Raw genomic sequence first — 9,469 nt, 5'->3', positions numbered from 1 at the left:
GGGATTTCCCCAGAAATCACGTTTCAGCTCTTTTTACGTCATTTTTGTGCAATTACATTTTTGATTTTTGTATATTTTAACTTAAAAAGCACATACAAATAAGTGAGACAAAATAAACACAAAATAATTTGATTGATGCCGTCATTGTGACGTCATCACATATATTTTTTTGCTTTTTTAACCTATTTTGGTCGTTTGCTGTTGGTTTTAGTTGGAGTACCGGTTACTAAAACCATTTCACAATTCCTAAAAGTAGTTTCGTCATGATTGCATCTTTTATGACGTCATCATTACATTATTAAAACTAGACAACTTCAAATTCAGGAACCAAAGGTAAGTTTATTCCGAAAAAAGCGATCAAATACTCTCATTATAAGTTTTGCAAATGCTTAAATCTTTACAATTGCAAGCAATAACAATAATTCCAGTACAGTATGACGCAATAACGACGTCATCAAGAGAATAACCAGAAGAGCAGCTACCAGGGGTAAATTTCCCTTTTGGTCATGCCACTTTAAAATTTAAAATAATATGTAGGCCTAATTATGATCTACAAATCAAATTAATACACGACCCCAGATGATGCAATGTCAGAGTCTTAACACTGTTAATTCAAGATGAAAAAACTAGCGGTTTTCGATGTTAAATTCCTACCATACGTAATTTGATGTTAAAAAAATTCGTGTACGACAAGTTTTTTCAAGTTACAACATAGAGTTTAGAAATTCAAAAGCATTTCTTGAATGATCAGTGATGATGATGATGGCGTATGAGCGATCTTTCCAAGCTAGATTGGAGGGCAGGAAATCTTCAGCCACTCAACAGTCTCGTCGTCCAGGACCCTCTGACCATGCGTACCGTGTGGAGGCCGGTGGATTAGGCAGTGGTGGATGACATGGTCTGCGGTCTGTTCAGTGGCACCACACTCGCATTCTGATGAAGGAGCCAGGCCCCACTTGTGCATGTCCGAACGGAAGCGGCCGACGCCAGTTCGCAGGCGGTTAAGCCTGACCCACGCAAGCCTTGCGAGGGACATCCCTGGTGGACAGGGATCGGCGTCGGGTATGAAGTCACGGAGCGTGGAGGTGTGATTTTGCCACTCCGTGTTCCACATATGGTTCGTCCAGTGTGCCGCACTTAAACTAAGTTCTTTTGCCTTCTTAAGTAGTTGTTGTGCGGCAGGCACAAAGGGGCGTCTTGATTTCAGCCGCTGCTTTATAGGTGGTGGTCTCTTGAATGCTGCATGGAGGAGATGGTCGGGGTCCAAAGCGCGGCGAGCCAGAGAAATCGTGGCTCCTTTACGGCGTAGCTCAGCGGGTTGGATGCCTGCTAGGATGGGTAGGCAGTCCATTAGAGTGGGACGCAGGCATCCAGTCACAGTACGCAGTGCGTCGTTGATGGCGTTATCAATATGGTGGGTGTGAGAACTACGACACCAGACCGGCGCGCAGTACTCAGCGGTGGAATGAACAAGGGCTAGGGTAGCTGTACGAAGAGTTTTAGCACCAGCTCCCCAGCCGGAACCCGCCAATCGCCTCAAAAGTGCGACGCGTGTAGATAGTTTTTTGCGCAGTGACTTCAAGTGCCGGCGGTACGTGAGTGACCTGTCCAGGGTTATGCCGAGGTATGTAGGTTCGGCACAGTAGGGCAGGCGTTCCCCATCAATGTTGATGTTTATCTCACGCTGTGCCTCCCGATTGTTAAGGTGGAAGGCCGCCGACACTGTCTTTGACTTGCTGAGCTGTAGCTTCCATTTCTGGAGGTATGCTGATAGTGTTTGCATGTCTTGGCTGAGGTTCCTCTCCACTAACTGCCAGTTTCCTGCTGAGTGCAGGAGTGCCAGGTCGTCTGCGTAAGCATATTTCCTGGAGATGGTGGGGGGCAAGTCGTAGGTGTATATGTTGAACAGGAGAGGAGCCAAGACTGAGCCCTGTGGGACGCCGTTTTTAAGTCGACGTACTCTGCTTTGACGATCGCTACCGGTTGTGAGGGTAAAACTGCGGTTTTGCACAAGTTCCATCATCATATGGACCATGTGTCTGTCAGGGAGCAGACGGAGTAACTTGCAGGTAAGGCCGCTATGCCATACGGTATCATAGGCAGCCGTGAGATCAACAAACACGGCGTCAGCCTTCTTCTTAGCCGAGAAGCTGTCCTCAATGTCTTGGGTCATCATAAGTGTAACCTCATCTACGTCATTTCTTGCAAGACGGATCTATCTTCTTCGTCGTATGAGCTGTTCTTCGGGACTATATGTTTGGGCATGATGTCATCAGCCACTCTACAGTCTCGTCATCCAGGGTCTTCAGTCCAAGCGTTCCATGTGGTGGTTGATGGATTGGGCAGTCATGGACGACATGATCTACTGTCTGGTCTGTGGCGCCACACTCGCATCCCGGTGAGGGAGCCAGGCCCCATCTGCACATGTCTGAACGAAAGCGACCGACGCCGGTTCGTAGGCGGTTAAGCCGGACCCACGCAAGTCTTGCGAGGGACATTCCCGGAGGGTGGGGATCGACGTCGGGTAGGAAATCATGGAGTCGGGAGGTGTTGTTTTGCCACTCCATGTTCCATGTGTAGTTCGTCCAGTGTGCCGCACTTATTCCAAGATCTTCAACGTTGTTCAGAAGCTGTTGTGCGGCGGGCACAAATGGGCGTCTTGATTTCAGTCGCTGCTGTCCTCCAGGTAGGCGCTGAAGTGCACTGTGGAGGAGGTGGTCGGGGTCCAGTGCGCGACGAGCAAGGGAAATCATGGCTCCTTTACGGCGAAGCTCAGCAGGTTGGATGCCTGCAAGGATGGGAAGGCAGTCCGTTGGAGTGGGACGCAGGCATCCAGTCACAGTGCGTAGTGCGTCATTGATGGCGGTGTCAATGTGGCGGGTGTGAGAGCTGCGGCACCACACTGGTGCGCAGTACTCAGCGGTAGAATGGACGAGGGCCAAGGTAGCTGTGCGAAGGGTTTTCGCATCAGCTCCCCAGCCGGAACCCGCCAGCCGCCTCAAAAGTGCAACGCGCGCCGATAGTTTTTTGCGCAGTGACTCCAGGTGTCGTCGGTACGTGAGTGACCTGTCCAGGGTTACGCCGAGGTAGGTGGGTTCGGCGCAGTAGGGGAGGTGTTCGTCATCGGTGGTAATGTTGATCTCACGTTTTGCTTCGTTGTTGTTTAGATGGAAGGCCGCCGACACTGTCTTTGCCTTGCTGAGCTGTAGCTTCCATTTCTGGAGATATGTTGATATAGTTGACATGTCCTGGCTTAGGTTCCTCTCCATTGACTGCCAGTCTCCGGCTGGATGCAGGAGAGCCAGATCGTCTGCGTAAGCATACTTCCTGGAGATGGTGTCAGGCAGGTCATAGATGTAAGTGTTAAAGAGGAGGGGAGCCAGGACAGAGCCCTGTGGGACGCCGTTCCTGAGTCGACGTAGTCTACTTCGTCGGCCGCTACCGGTGGAAAGAGTAAAGCTGCGGTTTTGCACAAGGTTCATAATCATATGGACCATGTGCCTGTCAGGAAGGAGACGAAGTAGTTTGCAGGTAAGGCCGCTGTGCCATACAGTGTCGTAGGCAGCCGTGAGATCGACAAACACGGCGCCAGCCTTCTTTTTTGCCGAGAAGCTGTCCTCGATGTCTTGGGTCATCAGGGTGACCTGGTCTACAGTTGATCTACCGTGGCGAAAGCCGGCTTGTTCCCGAGGGAGCTGAGGATCTATTATCGGTTCGACACGGGCGTAGATAAGTCTTTCGAGTATCTTGAAGGGGATACAGAGCAGAGAGATGGGACGGTAGCTCTTCGGATCCCCTGGGGGCTTCTTCGGCTTTGGGACTGCAACCACTAGGGCTCTTCTCCAGATTCTTGGGATGCGCAGGTGACGCAAGCAGCAGGAAAGGAAGTCTTTTAACCAGGACCTCATAGAGGGGGCAGCTTGGAGTATTAGTTCCGGGCATAGGTGGTCAAGGCCCGGGGATTTGCCTGGCTTTAGGTGCTGGAGGGCGGAGGCAAATTCTTCTGGGGTAAACTCACCAGAGATGTTGCCCTCGACAGGTGTTGGGACCTTCCAGAGGTCCGTCATTTCCTTGAGAACGGACTTGTCTGATTCACGGTCTCTCGTTCTGTGCACTCCATTTTTCACAAGTTGTGAGGCGATGGCATTTGCTGAAATGGGGCATTGGCGACGAGAGGCACGTGATCTGCCAGTGAGGTTGTTGAGTGTACTCCATGCTGTGCGGCTGGAGTGCGTGAAGTCGATTGAGTCTATGGCTTCTGTCCAGCGCTTCTTCCTCTTTGAATCCAATCTTGCCAGCAGGGCTGTTGCTGAGTTGGTGGTGGCGGTGCCCTGGGGGGAACGGAGGAAGTCGCGGTAGAGCCTGTCGCACTCCACATCCCAGCAAGGTATGTAGTTTTTCCGTCGACCTCGCGGGATGGAGTCTTTTGCCGCAGATATGATTGCATAACAGAAGTCCTGGTAGGCTTCATCCACTTTGATGGTGTGTGGGGATGGGAGGTACTGCGTAGCTTCGTTTGTGAGTAAGCTGTAGTATTCCCAATCGGCCTTTCTGAAGTTCCATCGCTTGACAGGCTTGCTCGGAATAGGTGTGGCAAGCAAGGGGGCCGTGATTAGCGAGGGTCGGTGTTGAGACCTTGGGAACTTCTCTAGCACACGTCTGTCCGGCTGGCGATCATCGGGGTCATCACTTGCGAAAGCCAGGTCTGGGTTCGTGCCAGTGTTCCAACGACCGGAGTGGAAGCTCGGTACGCCCTTAGGATCGTATAAGAGGGCGAGGTTGTTGTTGGTTGCCCAAGCGGCCAGACTTTCTCCGTCGTTGTTGATGGAGTTGTAGCCCCAGTCAGTGTGGTGGCAGTTAAAATCGCCAGCGTAGAGGCTGGGGTGGGGGAACACTGGGATGGCTGTTGATGTTATCCGCGAAGGTGGAGGCTTGTAGACATTGACGATGTTGTAGCCTGCTACATCTACACAAAGCCACTCGATCTCCGATTGAGCTTGGGATTGGTCAACCAAGGACCAGCTCAGCCGGTCATGGACAAACGTGGCGAGGCCGTGTTTCCTGCTGCAGGTTGCGCCTGCGAGTGTGAAGTTGGTTATTGCTTACATGCTTACATGCTTACAGCTTCCGTATTTCAGCTTGATGTATCGCTCTGCGTGTATATTGCATCAGAGCAGCTAACGTTGGTGGCAGCTTTTCAATAGTGCAACCATTGGTAAACACCATATAACGGCATTCGTCTACATCCGTGATAGTAGGACCATTGCCATAAAGAGCTATGACATACTTTTGTATGTCATTTATAGAACTAGGTGAGCTTGAGAAATTCAGAGAGTTAAATAAGCCACACATTGCGGTAAGATTAAGTATCCAACAATCCCAAGCCTTTTTTTCCAAAGACGAAAAAGTATCACAGATTGTGATAGCATAAAACAAAGGAAAAGAAGCGCAAATCATCGGAGATTGAGGTGAAGATGAAACAATATCATGGATTGGAATGAAGCGAGTTTTTTCTCCAACTCCAAGTTCAACCCATAGTTTACAGATTTCTAACTTGTCAAAACACGAAATTGCAATAATTACCACATTGGTATCTACTGTTTTGACTATGGCATCAGATTTTCCATGTTTCACATGGAGAAACATACAGGTGTCTGCCTCTTCGTGATCACATGGGGAAACCTCAGACATGTCCAATGTTTGATTGTTAAGAGCTGTATCTAACGATGTTACAACAATCGTAAACAAGTTTGGATCGACTGAAGTTATCACAGCTTGTTGAACCAGTTGATATAACGCAGTTTTGTTGCTGTCATTTCCCAAAACCTCAGACCAGTTGAGAGGAAGACGAGTATTACTTGTGACAGCCACGTAACATCCAGACCCTGTTTCTTGCAGAAGATAAGCCTCAAATAGCTACTGCCATCACAGAACATGCCAGCAGTGTGATGTCAGCCGATTATGAAGTAGTGAAAGAATCTGCCTCGAAAACCGATCACTACGTCCTTGATGGAGGGTTCTTGTTGCATCGAGAGCCATTGAAACTGGAGACAGTTATGGGTCTATTGCACAGTCGTATGCAGATTTTACCATTCGTCATTGTCGCTTAGCAACGGTGGTCTTTGGTGGATATGGTGGTCCGTCTATCAAAGACAATACCCATCAAAGACACGGCCTGAACGTCCACCCGGCTGTTCACTTTACTGTAGACACCAAGTTCATTGGAAAGAAGGAGCAGTTCTTGCCTCGAGCTTCCAACAAGGAAGGATTAATTTCTGCTCAACTGAGGAATAGAAGCTGCAATGTGATGAACGCTCCAGGTGATGCAGATGTTGACATCGTCAAGACGGCAGATGGACAGCCCTCATCGACATAGTACGACTTTAATTGGTGAAGACACGGACCTTTTAATATTGATACTACGCTATGCTGACACTGACCCAGACATTAAAGACCTCTGCTTCCGCTCCGAAAAGGCTTACGCAACCAAGATACACGACATCAACAAACTTAAAGTAATCATCGGACCAGACATAATCATGCTTACAGCTCCTCTTCATTCATGCATTCATCGGTTGTGATTCAACGTCAAGGATATTTGGTATCGGGAAGAAGACGCTTTCAAGAAACTAGTGAAAAGTCAACCAATAATCAAAGAATGCGCAAATTGCTTTATTCTCCCAAATCAGATAGACCACATCATTAAGGATCTTGGAAACAAAGCTATGACCGTTATGTTTGGCAACGATGGCAGTAGTAGGCTAACCTAGAAACACAGCGATACAGTACATTGGTCAAGAAAATTAAAACAGCCAAACCCTTTATTCACCCTGAACGTTTGCCACCTACATCATCCTTTACCAAATTCCACTGCCCCAGAGTTTACTACCAGATTATGGTCAGGATGGGTAGGCTACTGACGATGGTATGGATGCTCTAGACTGGGGATGGAAAGTAGACAATAATCAGATGGTTCCAATCATGACGGACATGAAAGCTGCCCCGGACAACCTACTGAAAATGATCACTGCAATTGCGAATCGTGTTCACCTCACTGTAGTTGCCGGAGATATGTGCTACCATACCATGCTAGATGTGGACCATGCCAAACTGGTTCATGTGTCCCTACAGCAATCACATAATTACAGACGATGGCATCGAGAGTGACAGCGATGAGCATTAGTAATACTTGATCCATTTGCTTTCTTTACGCTGATTATGTCAAGAGTCTACACTCACATGACCACATCGTATGAGCTCTTTATGCCTGCTCAGTTAACCCATATATATATAGAAATCCCTGTGATAGAAATTTACCGTTTTTTTTAATAAACAATACATTGTTGTTGTACATTTTTAATTGTTTTGGCAGCCATCTTGGATTGCCATATTGAATTTATAGGCCATCAGATAATTTAACAATTCTGAGAATGGTCTCATTGACTTCACAAGGTATAAAAATCTAGATACAGACACCAAAACTACACGTTTTGGTCATATGATAACCTACTTATGGTCAATTTACTGTTATTTTAATGGTTTGGCGGCCATCTTGGTTTGCCATATTGAATTTATAGGCTATCAGATAATTCAACAATTCTGAGAATAGTCTCATTGACTTCACAGGGTATAAAAACCTAGATATAGACACCAAAACTATATGTTTTGGTCATATGATGACCTAGTTATGGTCAATTTACTGTTATTTTAATGGTTTAGCGGCCATCTTGGATTGCCATATTGAATTTACAGGCTATCAGATATTTTAACAATTCTGAGAATAGTCTCATTGACTTCACAAGGTATAAAAACCTAGATATAGACACCAAAACTACACGTTTTGGTCATATGATAACCTAGTTCTGGTCAATTTACTATGTTATTTTAATGGTTTGGCGGCCATCTTGGTTTGCCATATTGAATTTATAGGCTATCAGATAATTAAACAATTCTAAGAATAGTCTCATTGACTTTACGGGGTATAAAAACCTAAATATAGACACCAAAACTACATGTTTTGGTCATATGATGACCGAGTTATGGTCAATTTACTGTTTTGTTCAATGGTTTGGCGGCCATCTTGGAAGCTATCTTGAAAATAACCACTTTCCGGAAGTTGGATTGCTTAAGATTTTGAATATGTTAGTACTGACACTCAATACTAATCAAATCAGTTGAAAAACCATTGGTAACTTATTGTAACCAAAAAGTAACACCAACAACAAACAAGCGACTACAATAAGAAAAAAACAAGCAAAAAATTAATACATGACGTCAATAATAACATAATTTTGTGTCATTTTTATCTCGTGTATTTTGTAGTGGCAGTCAGTCCAAATGTAAAAAAATAACGTATCTAATTGCATAAAAATGCCGTGAAAAAAGCTCAAAATTGACTTGGGGGGAATCCCCGATTTGGGGGTGATTACGTGACCCAAAAAGTTACGGTACCCACTAAAATTGAAGTTAGATTCATCAACTACAAAAAAATGCAAAAAAACAACGTGTAACACGTTTAGCCTAAAGATAAGGGCCTGCTCTATTACTAGTCATGTCTATTCAAATTCTTCTTTAACTGAATAAACTGTCTACTTGCAGTCACAGCTACCATTAGATATTACTCCTCTAATTTTCTGTTGTTGTAGATAAAAACAATGTAGGTTGTAATTTCCTGGTTTATGTGATCAGTGCTAAACAGTAGCATTTTCATTATAGCCTGTGACGTATTGGGTGGCTTCAATTGTTCAATATTAGAAAACATTATTGAAATGTAAAGAAACTGTAAAAAAACTAACAACTTAATTTCTTAGTGGCTATGGCTTGCAAGAAGTAAAACATAGCTTCCGCTAAGTTTTGTAACCAAAGGAATTCTTGAGTAAAAGTCATATTTGAGTCATATATGACTTCACAAGTGGTTTTGCGTGCTAAAGTCGACCACTAAACCGTAAGTTCTTAGAACACTTATCACCGAGTATGCAACATATTCCTTGATATTTTTGAAGTTGTATGTAACCGCCCGTTAACTCAGTTGGTTACGCGGCTGACTTTGTTTACGAAGAAACCGTATTAGATCAAGAGGCGCTAGTTCGAGTCTTGGGGTATGCGCATGAGCTACGCTTTCAAGGATTGTTCTCCATTCAGCAGTGTCTAGAGCAGGGGCTCTTAACTAGGGGTGCACGCATCACTAAGGGGTGCGAGACCTGAGACTAGGTGGTGCGAGGATTCTGAATTATCAAGGTTTGTTATAATATGACGTAAGATAGTTCAGGCCCTTAGGGGAATCTTTAGGCTAAACGTGTTACACGTTGTTTTTTTTGCATATTTTTGCAGTTGGTCAACCCAACTTTGATTTTAGTGGGTGCCGCAACTTTTTGGGTCACGTGATCACCCCCAAATCGGGGATTTCCCCAGAAATCACGTTTCAACTCTATTTACGGCATTTTTGTACAATTACATATTTGAATTTTGC

The sequence above is a fragment of the Aplidium turbinatum genome, chromosome 14, assembly GCF_918807975.1.
Source record: "Aplidium turbinatum chromosome 14, kaAplTurb1.1, whole genome shotgun sequence".
Taxonomy (NCBI): domain Eukaryota; kingdom Metazoa; phylum Chordata; class Ascidiacea; order Aplousobranchia; family Polyclinidae; genus Aplidium; species Aplidium turbinatum.
Note: the sequence above shows the minus strand (reverse complement) of the source record.